Genomic DNA, 19298 nt, shown 5'->3' on the forward strand with positions numbered 1-19298 from the left:
ACTGCCGGCGGGCACCGATCGGGTGTACCCGGCGACGTCGGACGGAGCGCCAGGCTCCGCACAGCCGGAGCCGCAGCAGGGAGCTGAGGGCGCCGGTCGGGCGCGCCTGGAGCGGCTAGAGGGTGCAGGTCGGAGGCCTGGCTGGCCGTGGACGGCACCGGTGAGGGGAGCCACGGGATGCCCCGCTGACTGGCACACCCCGGTAAGGAGGGCAGTAGAGCGCTGACCAGGGGAGAGGGGCACGACACACTGGCCCAGGAGCCCTGAGGACTTCGGAGTCTGCCGCTTGCCCGCACCGGTGGCCGCACGGAGGGGTGCGCAGTACAGGAGTGGAGCAGCAGCCACCGAGCCGCGTCTGTGACACCGAGATCCGGCCTGCGGATGCCGACGGCCCAACAATACGCGATGGGCCGGCTCCGGGACAAAACACAGCAGGGACAGTCTCGCACAGGGAGCGTGGACACGCAGTCCCGTCCAGGGGGAGACGCGGAGCCACAATCTGCAGCCCTGTCGGCCAAGATGGACATTATGCTCGCGGCGGTGGAGAAACTCGGAGCCAGTCTGGAGCAGACGAGGGAGTCCTTAGAAGTCAGGATCGACAAGGTCACCTCCGACTTCACGCTACTCCATGCAGATCACCGCAAGTTGGCGGAGAAGGTCACGGTCCAGGGCCAGACGCTTCGGGAGCTCCAGCCAATCACCCATAGCCATGGGGCTGCGCTGCAGGATGTGTTGGACAGGGTTAATGCATTGGAAGACCGGGTTGACGAAGCAGAAGGGCGCGCCCGTCGCAATAATGTACGTGTCGTGGGCCTTCCAGAGGGCGTCGAAGGCAGGAACCCGGAGCAGTATATCGAGCGCTGGCTGACGGACCTCTTGCCACAGGGGGCACTATCCCAGCACTTTGTGGTAGAGCGCGCACACAGGGTGCCAGCGCAGCAACCCAAGCCGGGAGCCCGGCCCTGCCCGTTCCTCTTCAAGCTCCTGAACTATCGCGACCGCGATGCGGTCCTGAGGGAAACGCGCAAGTCTGGTGACCCGACGGTTGGCAGTAGCCGTGTCATGTTCTTTCCTGACTACACGGCGGCGGTGCAACGGCGCAGGAGCAACTACCTGGCGGTGAAGAGGCAGCTTCGGGAGCTGGCGCTGCCCTACTCCCTGCTGTTCCCGGCCCGTCTGCGAGTGGTGGCAAAGGAGGGGACCCGCTTCTTCGACTCCCCGGAGGATGTCTGGAACTGGCTGGAGGAGACGGGGCAATGGAAGGGGGAGAGGCCCGCGGGCGCGGCGCCCGATGGCCGCCCGGAGGGAGGGCCCCGGAGGCGTAGGAGACGGGGGACCCGACAGCAGTTGAGGATGGGGCTGACAGCGCCTAGCCTGGAGAGGATCAGAGTGGAGCGGCAGGAGGTCCTCGACGCGGTGGCGACTCTGGGGACGCCGCCCGGTGGAGACTGCATGGAGATTGGAGCGTGCAGCGCCCCGGGGACCAGTGGTGCCTCGTCCCCGTCCACGATGATATCGGAGGACCTGGCCTTACCGGTGGTGACCCCACAGACTGCTGATTTGATTACGTGAAGGGACACTGCTACACCGCACTGAGGTGGGCGCCATGCGGGGTGGGCAAGCCCACGCGATTGGCCTGCAACTGGGCAACTGGAGGGGGGACGGGGCCTTGAGGGTGGGAGGGTCCTCCCGTGGGGGGCGCAGGCTTAGCGTGGGGGGTGTCTGGTAGTACCGGACGGCCCGACCGTGGCGCGCACCGCTGGATGGTCTAGTGGGGGGTCCCTGCTACCGCGTACTAGAGCCCGGCAGCGTGACAGTTTCATGCTACGATACGCTGCTGCTTTTCCCTTCCCTTAGAGGCGATAGGGGAGGGGGGACATTGCGCCAGCTAGTCGACACTTTCGCGCGTACCCCATCAGGCACTGTACTGACACATTGCATAGTTGATTAGTTTCTTTGACGTTTGGACGGATGCCCCGTTGGGAATACGCCCCTCTTTGTTCTATTGTTCACGGCAGTTACACTGTTCACATGGCAGCGCAATTATATGCTCCCCTGGGTTGGATGGCTGGCCCCTCGTCCCCCTCCCTGGGTACAGATGCTCTACCTCCAGCCCGGCTGGTTTTCCTACCTTCACGATGGCGCACACTAATGTTATGACTTGGAACATACGGGGTATGCACACACCGTCCAAGCGCTACTCCATATTCTCCTACTTACAGCGTCACTCTGTCGGGATCGCTCTCCTGCAGGAGACGCATATGTCAAGGCCAGAACTGGACAGGCTTGCCAAGCGGTGGAGGGGGCACACATATGGTACCGTTTATTCGGCGCACGCGCGCGGCACATTGATATGGGTGCGAGCGGGGGTCCCCTTCCGATGCGAGGAGGCGGTGGTGGACGGCGAGGGCAGGTACACGCTGGTGCGGGGAAAATTGAACGGGCAGGAGATCTTGCTGGGGTCGATATACGCGCCCAATGTGGATCAGCAGTCCTTCCTGGAACGCCTGACACAAGTCCTGCACCCCTACGCGGGGCTCCCCTGGCTACTGGGAGGGGACTTCAATATGGTGCTAGATGTCCAACTGGACAGATCCTTCCCTCCTCTGCGCGCTGCGGTGGTGGAGTCTAACGCTAGGGCGCTGGGGGACTGGCTTGCGCATTGGGCGCTACAGGACCTATGGCGCACCCTCCACCCGAGAGACAAGATATACTCTTATTATTCGGCGGTGCACGATCTCCACGTCCGACTGGACAGGTTGGTGGGCTCGCAGTCGCTACTCCCACTCATAGTCCGCTCTGAGTATCTGGGCCGAACGCACTCCGACCATAACCCCTTGTGGCTCCAGCTTAGCTGGGTGGTGGAGCGGCAGCCGGTGCCCACCTGGCGTCTCCAGCCGAGCGCGCTCGAGGATCCGGAATTTAGATCTTCCCTAGGCACGGCCATTCTGGCATACTTTGAAGCGAATGAAGGGACTGCGAGCGACACGCTGGTGGAGTGGGAAGCCCATAAGGCGACCATTCGCGGCCACTGTCTGGGGGCTACCTGGAACATACGAAGGGGCCTCTCGGACTCTCTGACGCGCCTGGAGAATGACCTCTTAGGACATGAGAGGGAGGGAGAGGGAGGGGGTCGGCACTCACACACCCTAGCAGACCTTCGGGAACGGCACGCGGACCTCCTGGAGCGGCTCCGGTGCCACAACTACGCTGCGCACACGGCCAGGACGCATGCTGGGGCGGATAGGGCGGGCCGCCTCCTGGCCTGGCTCATACGGCAGGAGGACCGGCGTGCCCCTATCGGATCGATCCACAGAGCGGATGGCACACTAGTCCACACACAGTGTGAAATACACCGGGCCTTCACTGACCACTACAGGCAGCTATACACAGCGAGGGGAACTGGCCCCCCGCAGCTTCTTGGGGATTTTCTGGCCTCTGTCCAGCTCCCTGAGGTCACAGCGGCACACAATGAGGACCTCGCCGGACCTCCCTCTCTGGAGGAAATCGGGGAGGCGATCCAATCGATGGCATCTGGGAAGACGCCGGGGCCGGACGGCCTGCCCGCGGAATATTACAAAGCGTACCGCGAGTCCCTGGCGCCAATGCTGAGAGAGCTCTATAACACAGCACTGGAGGTAGGGTCGCTCCCTCCTTCTATGCGGGAGGCGTTCCTGGTCTCCCTGCCCAAGCCTGACAGGGACCACACGGAGCTAGGCTCCTACCGACCCTTAGCGATGCTGAATGTGGATTATAAAATCCTCGCCAAAGTGCTGGCGGAGCGACTGGCGCCGGTGGTCCCCCACCTGGTGCACACTGACCAAAATGGCTTTGTCCCGGCGCGGTCAACGTCCCTGAACCTCCGGCGATACTTCAGGGTAGCAACTGAGGCAGTGCACATGTGGCCCAGGGCAGGGTGCCTTATCCTGGACTTAGAGAAGGCATTTGACAGCCTAGAGTGGGGTTACTTAGCCGAGGTGCTGCTACGATATGGGTTGGACCGGGAATTTCTGCAGATGGTCGACCTGTTATACAGGCGACCCACGGTCCGCGTCCGTCTGGGCCCTCACGACTCGGAGGCGATACCGGTGGGCCGGGGCACACGGCAGGGGTGCCCGCTCTCCCCGCTCTTCTTCGCCCTGGCGATTGAGCCCTTGGCTGTGGCTCTGCGGGCGACACTGGGAGATGGCTTACAGTTGGGGGACGCAGTCCACCAAGTGTCGCTCTATGCCGACGACCTGCTAGTCTATGTACAAGATGTGGGGCATGTCCCGGAGGAGCTGCCGCGGCTGCTGCGGACGTTCGCCGCCATTTCGGGGTTACGTGTGAACGCAGCCAAATCATGCCTGTATGCCTTTAACGCCGGCATTGACGACCCGCGATACTGTCTGGATGGCACGCTGGTCCAATGGAAGGCAGACACCTTCCGCTACCTGGGGATCCAAATCTACCGCTGCCCGGCCGACCTCTTTGATGGGAACCTGGGGAGGGCGGTCACGGCGCTCAGGTCGCAGATACGATTCTGGAGCGCACTCCCACTGACGATCACGGGCAGAGTGGCGCTGGCCAAAATGGTCATGCTCCCCCGCCTCCTGTATTACTTCGCCAATCTCCCGATGTACATCTCCCCCGCATTTTTTGGCAAGCTTAGTCAGCTACTGAGGGACTTTGTCTGGGGTAGTGCCCGGCACAGGCTGGCGCTCGCGAAGTTGTATTTACCAACAGACAGAGGTGGTCTAGCCGCCCCTTGCTTTGAGCACTACTACCTGGCTGCTCAACTGCAATGGGTGGCCCGCTGGCTCGCTGATAAGGGCAGGGATGACACGGCCTCGGGGTTGGCACCCTACACACTGGAACAATTAACCAGGTCCTTCCATCCCCTTCACAGGGTCGCGCGCCCGCTGCCACTCCTCCTGGAAGTGGCGCACAGGTGTTTTCGGAGGGCCTTGTTCCTCACGCGTGCTGTTATCCCGTATGCGCCGGCGATACCACTTGAGGGCTCCCCTGGTGGAGGAGGGGTGCTCACGGCCCACATGCTGGCAGACTGGTGGGGGGCCGATGTGCGCACGTTGGGAGACCTCAACCGGGAGGGTGAGCTTGTGCCGTACGAGACCCTGGTATCGGAGGACGGGCTCCCGCCCGGGGGGTTCCTGACACACCGCTCGCTGATGGCGAGCATGACTGCCCAGTGGGGAGATATGACCTCGGAACCCGCCCTGCATCTGACCATGCAATACTTGCATGTCATGGGGAGAGGAGGGCACTTGATACGCTGGTTCGCAGCCTCACTGAGGGAGCTGTCGTCCGTCAGCCTGGACCGCCTCCGCGCTAAGTGGGATCTGGACCTGGGTAGACCGCTAGAGAACAAGGAGTGGGAAAGGATACTCAAGGGCCCGGTGCGTATACCCCGAAACTTGCGATTCCGCCAAATCCAGTTATTTATTGTGCACAGAGCTTACCTCACGCCGGAGTTAATCAATCGGTACTTTCACCGCACAGATGCAGTGTGCCCTAGGTGTGGAGAGCCGGGGGCGGGTTTCCTGCACATGCTGTGGAGCTGCTCACGGTTGGGTGTCTACTGGAGATCGGTCAGTGGGCTGCTACTAGAGAGTGTGGGTCGTAGCATCCCATTCGACTGGCCCGAACACATATTGCACCACTTTAAGCGACCGCGCAAAGACAAGGTGACGTCGCGGTTCATTGACCTGGGGCTGGTGGTGGCGGCACGACTCATCACGAAACGGTGGAAAGCGCATGACCCGCCGCGCGTGCAGGCTTGGATTGCCTCGTTTCAGGCATGGGCCGGGGCTGAGGGGACCGCCATCCAGAGGGAGGAAACATTGGGCCTGCGGAGGGAACCCATGGCGGACCACTGGAAGCAGCTGCTGGGGAAGCTCAGACACCTGGGTGCGGAGGGCGATGCGGAGTTGCAGGGGGCGGCAGACGGCGCCGGCGCGGGTGGGGGTGGATCGGGGGATGCCCCCCTGCAGTGCTGACATGCCCCGGCTACTTCCTGCCTCCCTTGGCGCCACGACACCCACACTTGCATAGCGCCGATCACAGCCGAGGCGCACATGCACACACACACGGGGGTTCCCGGGGGGGTGCGGAGGGGCGGGGGGACTAGACGACAACCGGGAGGGTATTGGGCCTGTTTGTACAGTTTATGCTGCCATTGTTAAGGTTTTGTTCTGTATAATCTTTGGGCCTGGCGGGTATTTTGCCTGTTCTTCACTATCTGAATGAGGCGGGTAGCGCCCACGCATAGTCACGGAACCCAGTTGAGGTACGGTTAATACTGTTACTCCTGTTGAGACCACTACGAGACTGTCAAAGAGACTGTGGTTGCCTCCGCTACGGGCAGTGCTCGCACGCAAGACTGATTGCAAGTCCTGGCGCAGTGGTAGTGGGTTCTGTTGCGGGGTGCTCCCTTGCCTATGTTATCAACTCTCTGCTTACCTATTATGTCACATGCCAAAGAATGTTTTTGTTTCTTTAAAATAATAAAAACAGATTTCAACAAAAAAAAAAAAAATTGTCTTTAAAGGAAAGAAACGCGTTGGCTGTTTTTGTGTATTTATCAGCTATGAAATAAAAGCTAAACAAAGATAAAAAAGAAATATTTTGGACTCTCTATTTTATGTATAGTGCACCTCTATTTGTTGTTATTAATTTTTTTCTTGCCCATGCTACCAGTGAGGCTTCCCTTAAAAAAATGTAAAACTCTTAATGGGGTTTTGAGTAAATTTTTTATGGAATGGCTGGAAAGCTCGTATATCTTTATCTTCCTTGTTTGCTCCTAAAGATATGGAAGGTGTCAATTTTCCCAACTTTGATCAAGTACCACTCTTCATTTTTAATCCGTCAGGTTTGACCTTATCTGTCTTCTTCGGATGCACTCTCCGTACCGGTATGGTATGAATTTGAGGAATCCGTGGTTCACCCGTTTTCCTTTTCCTTGTTAGCCAATTTTACTCATTCCCCTTGTTCATTAAATCCCCAACCATTTCACAATTTATATTGGCCTTTAACCCCGTCCTTACAAAATCCCTTTCGCCTTTGCAAACATTTCTGCATTCCCCTGGCATAATAAGTCCATTAAACTCTCCAATCGTACCTTTTTTTGGAAAGACTGGGCAGCTAAAGGGATCATTCAGGTTAAACACTTATTACAGGATATGCACTTTCTATCCTCTCAGGAAGTGCAATCTAAATACCATTTGCCTGCCACTTCCCTTATCAAACACGATTCTTTAAGATCGCTCTTAACTCAACAGCTTTCTATTTTCTCTGGAACACCCAACTCTTTGTCTGAACACCCCTATTAGAACCACTATCTACTTCTCTCTCTGTTCGGGCCTCCCATATATATAAATATCTCAATTTCTCCCTTTGCACACACTCCAAGAGTAAAACCGAAATTTTATGGGAATCTGATTTGCAACACACTCTCTATACACACATGGAACTCAATTTGGTCACGACCACAACATACTTCCAGTAATGCTAGTACCATTCATAATCTTTTTCATTTTTATCAAAGGTTGTTTTTACCCCATTATCTATCTCTAAATCCAGTTCTGACCTATCACCCAACTGTTGATCCTGTAAAAACACTCCTGGTACATATTTACACTCTTTTTTTCTCTGCCCTAACATTTCTCTTTTCTGGACATAGGTATGTAAGTTAATTACCTCTATTTGCTCCATCAACACTCCTTTTGATATATACTCCATATTTCTGGGTAGTAATTCCATACTCTGGTTTGGTGCTGGTAGGATGGGCTCCTTTGTAGATCTGTTACTTGCCATTGCCTTCCAGGCTATCACTTCTAACTGGAAAGATGCTTCTCTAAAGTCACTGTCTCTGTTTGGTGGTATCTTCTCTGTTCCCATCATAGGCTTGATAGAGCCTTGGCGACTACCTCTCAGCAACTCCTTCGAAAAGAAGCCTTCTGCTCGCCACTTACCAATTATTTATCTTCTTCTGCATTACGTAACAATGACATTACCTTTATTTTTCAACTGCCATGAGTATAGTGTTGATTCTTTTTCACAATGTTCATATTTGATTGTTATTACTTTGTTACCTGAGATTGTAAAATGTTAATTATTAGATATCTCTATTTAATATATTTTGTAGGATGTTTTCTTCTATTTTGTTTCCTTTCTTTTTCTCTCTATCTTTTCTTTTTTCCTTATAAAACCTAAAATGCTAATTTGTTATGGTACATAACTCCATAATTGCTTTTAAATTGCACTCTATTTTTTCTTTTTATCGTTCGCTACATTGTTTTTACATTTTATGATACCTTTTGTACCTCTTTTTATAACTGTTGATATGTTATTTACCTTGTACTTTATTTGCTTCAATAAAGTTCTTTAAACTTAAAAAAAGAACATCTCACCTCACAGAGAAGACCTATTTGGCACATACTCCGTGAAGCTCTTACCGCTGACTTTTCTCACTATAAATAGGTGACATTGTTCAGTGTTTTCTAAATTGTATGTACTGTCCACCATCATTCATCAAATGTTGAGTCCCTGCAAAATCACTCTATGTACCCACCAGGATCTATGCAATGCAAGTTACTGTTCCTTAGCTCATACTTTCTTGAGAAAATGCTCATGTTGCTTATAAATATAAAATGGTGAAAGGCTTTGTCCCTTTCTATCTCAGCAAAGCATGGCACTGTGCTAATCCTATGCTTTAAAACGCTGCTAGGAAAAACAGACATTTCATGTAAGCAGATTTAGGTGCCAATTACGATCCGGCAAAAACCGGGTACGAACCGTCGGACGGAGGCTTTTTTCCGTCCGACTCGTACCCGGTCGTAAAACTTTACAAACATGCAAGTACGATTCGCACGGAAACACCATTTCCGTACGAGTCGTACAAAACACCGACCGACGAAAAGATACATACAAATGGGATCCGGGGAAAGAGCCGAAGTGACGTCGGGACGCTCTCAGGCCGCGTTTCACGACCCAGGAAGTACGATTCGAACCGACAGCAGTCCGGACGGCAATATTTTTACGGCACCCAAAAAGTGCCGGAAAAGCGAAGTACGGCGCGAAACGACCAGAGTAGGTGGCCCGGTAAGCGCCGTACCCCCCCCCCCAGCCCCCGCATGTACGCGCCGTACCCCCCCAGCCCCCGCATGTACGCGCTGTACCCCCCGTGTATGTACACCCGTGTACGTGTCGAACTGTACGTGTCGAACCCCCCGTGTATGTACACCCGTGTACGTGTCGAACTGTACGTGTCGAACCCCCCGTGTATGTACACCCGTGTACGTTCGAGTCGTACCCCCACCCGTGTATGTACGGTGCGTACCCCCAGCGCGCTGGGGGTACGCACCGTACCCCCAGTACGGACGTCTCCATGGTTGTTTGGACGTCTCCATGGTTGCTATTGGAGTTCGGTGCGGACGGTCTTTTAACCATACGGTTGTACATTCGGACGCCCGGGACGGATCGTGATTCCCCGCTCGGACTTCGCTTTTCACGTTTGTACGGTAAATCGTCCGAGGACGTGTCGGACACATTTTCCGACCCGAGGACGTGTGGGGAATTATTCCCAATGCGACTCGTATGGGCTTTTTACCATGCGAATCGTGATTGCCAGTTTGTACGTCACTTGTACGATTCGTACGGTAAAAAGACCGGATACGAGTCGTACGGGAATTTTTTTTACCGGATCGTAATTGGCACCTTAGTGTTGGTGGTTTTGTAGAGTTTTCCATATAAAGGAACCGCTCTCCACCTAAAACTTGGGAACTGCCATGGGTTCCCTGCTTCCTTTTTTTGCATCTGTTATGTGGCACTCTCAGCTGGAAGGGGCATTGCTTTGACTTATACGGGTTGGTCTCTTGTGTCTGGCAAAAGCTTTACCTCTCTGATGAGGTCTAATAAACGTATTCTCCATCAAAAGGGCTTCTTCATGTTGCTAAATCACCAGACAAAACTCAACTGCTAACTGCTTACTTGCAGGAAAGCCTAGTTCTGATCGCTTTTTGCAATGTATGGTGGTTTATTAAATGGGCAGATAGATCTGTAAAACTATGGCCATATCATATGCTTTCACTTCTGCTTATGCAAGGTCAGTCTTGATTGCAACTGCTCCAGGAATTTATGTTACACAAGTTGTAAAATTAAGTAGCGCCTCAAAGAAGAGACTAGAGAATAGTCATATGAATGAGGCAATTTACTCTTTCTTGCTCTCTGGTCAGTCCTCCCCCGCCCCCCATTCTCTAGTATTTAAAGTTTGGGACATCTAAAAAATATCAGGACTAACTTGCCATTGCCACAATGTGAAAAGGCAATGTTCATCACCCAGATAGACTAAGTGCACCTTTCATAAGTCTGCCTAGGATTTTAGTTCATGTTGAAAGCCTCCTGGTACCAAGGTCAGACTCAAATCACCAGTCGCTGGGTCCATCGTAACTCAGATTAGAGCTCAGAGACCCACAGTTTTTGGGGGGAAACGTACAAGGAAGTGATGGAGCGCAGTGTTAGCCTTCATGGCTTAATGCAGCGCTCCGCCACTTCTGAAATGCAGGGCTGCACCGTATTTACAACAATACGGTGCAACCAGAAGCAGCCGCTCCATTAGGGCATAGGAGCGCCGCCCCACTGCTTTCTCGCAGTGCGAGAAGCAGAAAATAAAATGGTATTTAAAATACCATTTTATTTTCTGATTCTCGCAACCCTATTGTTTTAAAACAATGCTGTCAGGCTAAATGGATGGCATGGGTGGAAGCAGGAATGAAGCACGATATGGGACAGTTTTAAATGTGTTTGTTTATTTCAAGACTACATATTCCTAATTACTTTTATAAATATTCTTGCTTTCTGAAATGTGCTTTAACTTGCACCATTTGATCCTTTTTTTTTTTTTGTTCTTCTTCAAAATGTCCTTGGCGTGAAGGTGCCGCAGTTCCCCTTTAGTCAATCAGACTCGCTTGCAACACAACACACATTCAGAACCTTCCTTTACACCCCGCACCACTTTCAAATGTCACCAGCCATCACTGGGTGCATCACTGCATTTCACCCAGCACTGGGGCTAAATTTAGGTGCCTAGCGCCAAGCATTTTGTGCAAGGGTGCCTGCGTTGCAGGGTAAGATTTTTTATGTTTTCTGCACATAAAAAATCAGTAATGGCTTTTTGTAACTTCCTTCTGTGCTGCAGAATGCAGCTCACATAAAAGTTTCAACTCGTCATTTTTTTTTATTATTATCATTATTTATGTGCAGGAAGGGACACCTTCCTGTACATAAACAATCAATGGCATTTTGCTGTTTCTATGTGTGCTGCACAATGCAGCACACATAGAAGCAGCACAGAAAAGGAGAAAGAAAGCATTTCTTCTCGTTTCGCCAGGGTAAGACCAGGTTTTCCCTGGTCTTAATTTTTGGTGATGCCCCATATTTACGCCACCCATGTAAATATGGGGTAGCGTAAGAATCAATAGGTGTTGTGGCTGAACTCCCACCGCAACACCCATTGCCCACCCCTTTTACGCAAAGTATAGCATGAAAGTGTGCCTTATTTACAAGGCAGCATTAAGCCATGTTAAGTGGCTTAACGCTGCCTTGTAAATAAGGCAAAGCCCGTATCGCCACCAGAACGTAAAAAAAAGTGATGTTATGGTGGCGATAGGGGCTTGTAAACATGCCCTTGAGGGGCATATTTACAAAACAAGTGGCGGAGTGCAGCGTAGCCTTGTTGACTTAACGCTGTGCTCCGCCATTTCTGAAACGGAGAGCTGCACCGTATTTAGAAAAATATGGTGCAGCCCTGCGTTTCACCCTGCGCTGGTGCTAACTTTAGCAGCCCAGCGCCAACACAGGCACCCTTGCACCACAGTGCGAGGGTGCCTGTATTGAGGGGAAAGATTGTTTATGTGCAGGAAGGTGTGTCTTCCTGCCTATAAACAATCTGAAATCGCATTTTGTAACTTCTATGTATGCTTCATTGCAATTTGCAACTCGTCATTTAAAAAAAAAAGAAAATATGTGCAGGAAGGGACACCTGCCGGCACATAAACAATAATTGGTCCTAGACAATCCTGGCTATACTCAATTCGTATCTGTAAGAGAGTATACTATGAAAACAATTCATATAGGCAACATTTTTATAATCAAGAGGCACATTCAACAAGGCAAAAAATCATAGATTGGCGGCCACCGAAGATTCGTTAAATTGCAAACATCAATTTATTTTTACTCTGAGTATAATTCATAGAATGAAATACATATACAGAGGCATAATATGCAGCATGTAATATTGACGCTGTTATTTTCAAGGGGAGAAAGAAAGGTGTGAAAGTAAGTGCTCATGTGTAGAATACAAAATGAAGATAAAGATCATCAAAGGGCATGTAAAAAACAATTCAAATATGTTATGACAAATGGGATCCAGCGTGAATTCCTGACAGAGCCGGTACCCCTACAGTAATTGGGCCTACCCCTGTACTTAATTTCAATTTTCGTTAAATATTTTACAATTCGACTTCATCTGTGGCCGGGATATGAGGGGAGTAGATGTTGGGTGTAGGCCGACTTGGGGGATGTCGACATTTCGACATTAACGCAAAAGGGTAAGTAGACTCCTCTGCTGGTCTTCCTCAGGACAGGGAAAGGGGGACCAGAACGAAGGTCGTGGTGAGAAACACTCCTGAGATTACATCAGGGTCGTGCTACGAATGATTTAAAATTCATCAAACTCCTGTGGATTCATCAGGGTAGGGGATAATTCACCCCACAGTGCCGCTGAGCTGGAGCGGTGTGAGACCTTCTAACCATAAGCTGCAGTGCGGATGTTCAATTCTTATATTGAAGGATCATGTCAAGAGACGCCGACGATGCGGCACATCTCCGGTTTTGACACTTTACTGGGTTACCCCATTTATTATAATGCACATAAACAATGGCATTTGGCTGTTTCTATGTGTGCAGCGAGTAGGTGGCATTGTTTGGATTTGATTGGTGTTGTCCCCACCGTAAGTGATATTCATGGTGCCTATATAGCTGCCACCTAGGCGTGCTGATGTCAGTTACTTTTTGCCACTTTCAACACCAGAAGTGTGGAGCCACGAAGTACACTGGTCACTGGTGTGGAAAACTAGATCCCTGAAAGGGGAAAGCCGTCTCCTAGAAATCCATTCACAGAGCTAGGAGGATAGGTTGGTTGGTAAGTAATCTGCGCCTAGACAGAGTCCCATGAAAGGCGTTACCGAAGGTAGGTAACTTGTTCATCTGATACAGACTTCTAGCTGCAGATTCCTAACCTTAGAATACATACCCAAGTAAGGAGGTGGGTCTGCGGACAAATTTCACACAAGGTAGTCCTGCAGGACCGAAGGGGCAAAGTGCCCATCCCTACGGACCTGACTGTCCAGACAGTAGTTTTTGGTAAATGTGTGCAGGGAAGCCCAAATGGCTGCCTGGCAGATATCCAGTACATAGAAAGAAATGGTCCCAATAACCATTCCATCAACAACACAAAATTTAAACAAATGAAAAACACTTAGAAAAGGACATGTTGTATATTCTGTGTACAGTGTTATTTAATCACACTGAGCATAATACAAGGTTATTCCAAAGATTGACAAAAAAAGGTGCCCCCAGTGGGGGGAAAAAAAGGGAGAAAGGAGATGGTGGTAATACGGTGAGTATTGTGGTTGGAGTGAAGATAGCAGGGTAAGTAAGGAAGGTATAGAGCAAATCACACAATTCGTTGATTAACAGACATATGGCTCATTGTTAAGCCTCACAATTCAAAGTAATGTACAAAACATAAATAGCCATGATTAGAAACAGTATCACAGTGATAAATCGCTGTTAATCTAGCTGGCAAATAACAAAAAATTGAAGTTTCGATCCCTAGAGTGTTGTAGGTTAATGTTTCCTTATAATGGGGTCTTCATCAGGACAGTGATGAAAGAGAAGGGCCTGGGGGGTTACCATGAGCATCCCTCCACTGGGATTAGTTCTGTGAGCGTGGGCGCGTGGGCTCCAAGGAAGTTGTAGAGAACGAAAGTAGAATGCTTGGATAAATAACAAATGGCTCCAAGCCAGAAAACTCAGCTGGGCCTTGTGACTTCTCAGTTCTCCGGTATTCAGACAGGTTGGGCAGAAGTGCTCCGTAGTTAAATGATCGCTCACTGGAAAAGACGTGACGTCATCACGTGAATCACAGTACTCACTGTATTACCACCATCTCCCTTCTCCCTTTCCACCCCCCCCCCCCCACCCCCCAATGGGGACACCATTTTTGTCAATCTTTGGAATAACCTGGTATTATGCTCAGTGTGATTAAATAAAACTGTGCACCGAATATACAACAGGTCCTTTTTTAAGTGTTTTTCATTTGTTTAAATGTTGTGTTGTTGATGGATTGGTTATTGGGACCATTTCTTTCTATGTACTGTTCTATACCCAGGTCCCAGTGACCTTATTTGGGTTTACCCTTTTTGTAACTGGCAGATATCCAGGACTGGATCTCCACAAGCCAAAGCAGTTGTTGCAGCTTTAACTCTGGTGGAAAGAACATGCAAACCATCAAGGGGGTGCTTTTTAGCCATGCGTAGCAGATTTTGATGCAGAGTAGGATCCGTCGCTAGATGGTCCTTTTCTGTATGGCCCATCCCTTCTTTGTTCCGACATACCCCACAAAGAGTTGGTCATCCATCCAGAACTCGTGTGTGATCAAGATAGAAATACAGCACTCCTTTTGGGTCCAGACGGTGAAAACGCTCCTCTTCTTTGGAGGGCTGAGGCGGAGTGATGGATTGGCTTACGTGAAATGGAGTGACCACTTTCGAAAGAATGGAAGCTCTCGTAAGAAGCACCAATTTGTCTGGGTAGATATTAAGATAAGTAGGCTTGGATGACAAGGCCTGAAGCTCACTGACCCTCTGGTCGGATGTAATTGTCACGAGGAAGGCCATCTTGATGGTAAGATGCCTGAGTGAACAATGTGCAGAGGCTCAAAGGCTGCACACATATGGAAAGCAATAACGAGAATGAGGTCCCACTGTGGCATAACAAGGGGAGAAGGTGGAAACAAATGTAAACCTTTTAGAAACCTATTTACAATAAGGGATTTGAAGAGGGATGGCTGATCAGGCCACCGCAGAAAAGTTGAAATGGTCCTTCAGAGTGCCCAGAGTAGAGCCCAGCTGGGCAAGGGAGAGGATCAAAAGGAGAATCTTAGAAAGGGCGGCAGAAAAGGGATTAATGTCTTTCTGTACACCATGCCACAAATTTTGACCAAAGGCAGGTGTTAACCGTCTTGATGGAGGGACGTCTGGCTGCCAAGATAACGTCACAGACTTTGGGAGGAAAGTCGAAAGCTGCCCAGTGTTGCCGCTTAATCTCCATTCAAGAAGGCGAAGCACTGACAGGGTTGGGGTACTGCTCTAGAGAAGTTTCTGAATCAAGTCTGATGCCTGAGCATAAGTATACAATGAGGAATCTGCAGCTAGAATTTTCTATCAGATATGTATCACAAGCAATAGTTTCCGGAGTCTAACCCACTATAGGTAGCCAACCTCAAGTGCACAGGGCCTTTTGGTTATGGCCAGGAGGGCTGACTCCAGGGCCTATCCGGTGGACAGGCCCATTCCACCATGGAACGCTAACCCCTGCCTTTCAGTCTTCAGCTGTGTGCAAAAGAGGTTGCTGCAGGACCTGGCCTGCAGCCAAGCCCTGCTTCCAACTCACCGAGTGCAGTATACCTTCCTTGGGTGGCCAAACCCTGCTGCGCATGGCCACGGGGACTGGCCTACTGCCAATCAGCCATGGATGTCCAACCCACCACTGACAGCAAATGCCAGCTGCACACTCCAAAAGGACAAACGCAAATTCATATGTTTCCAGTCTTTTAGAATTTGCAATTACTGTGCTGGATTTGTGAATCCTGAGACCTCAGGAGGGTCCCGCTGGACCAAGTGAGGGTCCAGGACTCACAAATCTGGCATAGGATTTACAAATCCTACAATACAAATCAATTTTCATCATACAGCTTTATTATAGGGGCTACAGCTTTATTATAGGGGCATCATTTGGCCCTCACCACACGGGCCTAGGCTTCATGTCACCTTATGCCTTGTTTTTATTTTTCGCAACAGTGCATCATTTTGGGAAATGGTATATGAAATTGTTATATTTATGTGATGGGCAGCCAATCAGAGCATGGGGGAATCACTAATCTACAGCTGGATTTGGAATCCACAATGAACTGCAGGACAAAACTCTCTTGTCCAATGGCATACCTTTATTTTTCAATTAGAATTTGCAAATTCTCTATGGATTCATGAATCCACAAAGTATCCTCAAATTAATAGTCCAGGTATTGCTTATTTTTAATTCTTTCTCCCTCACCCCAAAAAAAGAAGAAACTAATTTCTGTACACCAAACGTGCTTGAGTAAAGTTTGTCTTTTGTGCCACGTTTGGTGTAATTGCGTTCAGAAATATTGGCTGTAATGAAAAGCGAAGACTCATATTCAAATTAAAATTAGAAATCACTTATTCCACCCGCTGCCCCCTTCTCTTTTGGCCATTTTTTATCCAACAGTTTTATGCCATGAACTATGAAAGGGATCCAACCAAGATTTATAGTGTGTAGTCTCATCACTGAGGCAATGGACTGAGAGGGGGCACAATGCAGGTCCACATGTATCATATTCTGCGGTCTCTGTACCATGGATAGTGGGAGTCTTTTGTGTCGGGTCCACAGCCTCTATAAAAATAGTTTGTGGACCGCGCTAAATGGTCAATATTTAAAAACATTTTTTCACTAATGTAAAGGAGTGGCTTTTTGGTCCTGGCAGTAAGACCTGGGAGCCAGTGTGTGCTACCCCGCCTCCCTTATCTGGCCCTTTGGATTTTATTTTCTGGATGCAGGGACCATGCCAATTCCCATAATAGCAGCCACGAGAGAACATTTTCAGAGCACTCTGGCTATACTAGCTCCTGCTTTGGGTCTGTGGACCAGAAATGAATGATGGGAGCAAAAAGTTTCCATCGTCTAATGAGAAGCCTTGATTCTTTTCAATTGTGTTCTCCAACAATCCATGCACCAATGTAAGATTAATGCAGAAAGTACAATTTCGCACATGTATTCATGCAAATTAGTTTGGCACTGGGATTGTCAGATGCTTATCTATTATAATAAATCTCTAGTGCAAATACATATCAGTAATTATGGGCCCAATTCACAGAACTTAAGACAAAATCCTAAACTTACTACTTTTGGTATTCACAGAAAGCATTTAGTAGTAGTAAAGTTAGGATTTTGTCTTAAATTTGACTTAAGACAAATTTAAGACAGACTTAAGACAAACTTAAGACAGACTTAAGTTAGTATTTTGTCTTAAGTTTGTCTTAAGTCTGTCTTAAGACTGTCTTAAGTCTGTCTTAAGTCTGTCTTAAGTCAAACTTAAGACAAAATCCTAACTTTACTACTACAAAATGCCTTCTGTGAATACCAAAAATAGTAAGTTTAGGATTTTGTCTTAAGTTAGTTCTGTGAATCGGACCCTATAATTCTCGGGTGAGGGATCTTCACTTGATTCACAACCTTGAATCATTCCCTCCACTGGCTGAATCTCAAACACGTTTGTTTTTTTCAAAAGCATCGCCCATGAACTAAAATTGCCAAAATATAACCCTTTCTAAACATATTTACAACCAACAACTCAGTCTACATTCTAAATAAAGCCCTACTTTAATGGCAACCTTGGTATAAATCTTTTTGCTGTATCTGCAATACAGTTTCCTATGGGAGCTAAAATGGGAAAGCACGTTTTTGCTGACCGCCTTCAATTTTTTGCTACTTAATGGACCTGCACAGCATTCAGCATGCTAGCCCTTAGGGGGCTTACTTACAAGCCACTTGCACCACCGGTGCGTCACTTTTTGTAACGCACCGGGAGGGCAACATGCTGTCCTATATTTACAAGGACACTTAAAGATACCTTGCATGGCTTTTCGTGTCCTTGCAAATATGGCCCCTTTACACGCAACACTTTGCGTGAAAGAGGCGTGCCACGGGTGTTGCTGCGAGTGTTCCCACGCAACACTGATGGCTTCTGCTGCAATTCCAGATATATGAGAAATCATAAACCTGGAAATGCGTCAGAATGCTGCACCTCTACAGGGGAGGCGTAACGAGGAAAAATGTTTTCATTTCTTGTTTTTTTCCTTTCGATGCATTCTGCAGCACACATACGAAAAGGAAATCACCTGTTGTGACTGTTTTTGTGCAGGAAAGTGTCCCTTTCTGCACAAAAAGAATCACCCCCGTGACGCAGGTACCCTTGCACCAACATGCGAGGGCGCCTGCATCAGCGCATGGCTTATTGTGCGCTAGCGCAGGGGAGAGCAAAGGGGTCCGTCATATGTTTGTAGATACGACGAAACTGATGCAGCCAAATGGCTTACAGCACCGTGCTGCGTTAATTCCTTGCAAATAAGGCCCTAGGTCTGCTAGCTGTTTTAAGTGAGTGCCAAATTTGGTGCCGATCCATGAATGGGGTCCAAAGTTATAGTCCAATTAAAAAAATGGCTTTTCAACGTAAGTGTGGCTGAACCATAACTACACTGTGGCCATCGTATAATGTATTAACAGTATTTTGTAAAGCATAACACCCTTGATGAAGAACTGTTGTTTGCATTGCATGCAATTTCAGTTTTTATGTGTAACGCATGGCAGGGTGAGATTTTAATCTCAAAACTGCCACAGGGAGTGTATAGTGCACACCGTCCCCATCTAGAGTACCATTTTCGTCCTTTGCTTTCAGCCACCTTGGGTTGCAGATAAGCTACGTAATCCCAGGGACTCATCTTGTATCCTCACTGGTAATCTTCCTCAGGGCAGCTCAGAGGCAGATACCTCACTTCAGAGACAGCAATCATCTTTACGTACAAGACTATGGTATTTGCATACTCTCCAGGGCACAAAGAAAGACAGTTGGCAGGGTACAGTACATAGGGATGGGTCAACACAGAGACGTGAAAAATTGCTATGTAAGAATAGCCAGAAATAGCTTTCGCTGTCACAAGAGCTCATAGGATGAACAAAAAATATATATGTACAGAAAAAGGTTTACGCGTCAACTCCTTTTATTCAGGTTTTTTGGGGGTCAGCACTCTTAAGCTATTGTCATTCTGCTTTAGTTCGGCCTACATGAGTATGTCCTCTTAACTATCATACTGCTGTTTGATTGGGTATTGAGTGCTTCTATTTCAATGCACGGCCAGTGAAGTGCCGATGCACTGCAATGA

Source organism: Triturus cristatus, chromosome 6 (genome assembly GCF_964204655.1).
Source record: "Triturus cristatus chromosome 6, aTriCri1.1, whole genome shotgun sequence".
NCBI classification, from domain to species: Eukaryota; Metazoa; Chordata; class Amphibia; order Caudata; family Salamandridae; genus Triturus; species Triturus cristatus.